Source organism: Penaeus monodon, chromosome 22, assembly GCF_015228065.2.
Source record: "Penaeus monodon isolate SGIC_2016 chromosome 22, NSTDA_Pmon_1, whole genome shotgun sequence".
Classification (NCBI taxonomy): domain Eukaryota; kingdom Metazoa; phylum Arthropoda; class Malacostraca; order Decapoda; family Penaeidae; genus Penaeus; species Penaeus monodon.
In genome coordinates, this window is record NC_051407.1 from 27,241,004 (window position 1) to 27,241,887 (window position 884).

The window sequence follows — 884 nt, forward strand, 5'->3', positions numbered from 1 at the left end:
ACCATAATTTACTCGCTTCTGTCTGCTGGTGCTTTCGAGTTCCATGGATATAACTGTGCCGCTTGGTGTGTGCATTCGCTGTCAGTACTAAAATTATTTTAAAGACGGGTTTTGTGATTTCATTCTTAATGTGGTAGGAACTTGCTGCATTATGTAATTAAGTAATATTCCATTTGAAATCCATATGATCTGCATTGCCTTTAGGTGGCAGCTTATCTTCGTAGGTCTAAAAAACTTACTACAGAGTGACATATTCAGGAGAAAATAGCTCTTAAATCATAAGGGATTTTCATTGCTTCAACTTCCTAATATTTACTTAGTCTCTATGTGCACTAAACGTTCTTATTGTGGCGCTTTATCGTCTTGTCAATATGCTACTAAACTTAATGATCTTAAAAAGGGCTTTGTGGGTAGCCTAGTTTGCGAGAAATGTGAAGTAAGTCTTGAATGCACACGAAATCTCCGTGAACTTAGAATCAATCAGATAAAATGGTGTATGTAAATGAAGATGGTATTATTCTGTTTGTCATCAGCTATTTTAATAAACCCTGTTGTAACGAGCAAATAAGCTTTGAGTTATTTTTTTTTCATAATATTATTGTAAATGCGTCAGGATGTTGATTAATCCAGGTACGCTTAGGTGTTATAAAGCATATTCTGTGCGGACAGTGAAAGCACTTGGCTAATTAAGGCTATGTTTTCATTTTTTAAAACAAAAATCTTATCTTCTCATTATCATCATTGTCGGTGCTCTTTATCCTTGTGCAATATGCAACGGTGCCTTAGTCAGTAGGTCAGTTATCCCTGCTGAAGGTACATGGTGTTCGTATGCATGTCAGTCAGTATTGTTAACAGTGATTCTTACTTTTTGCCTTTATATACTT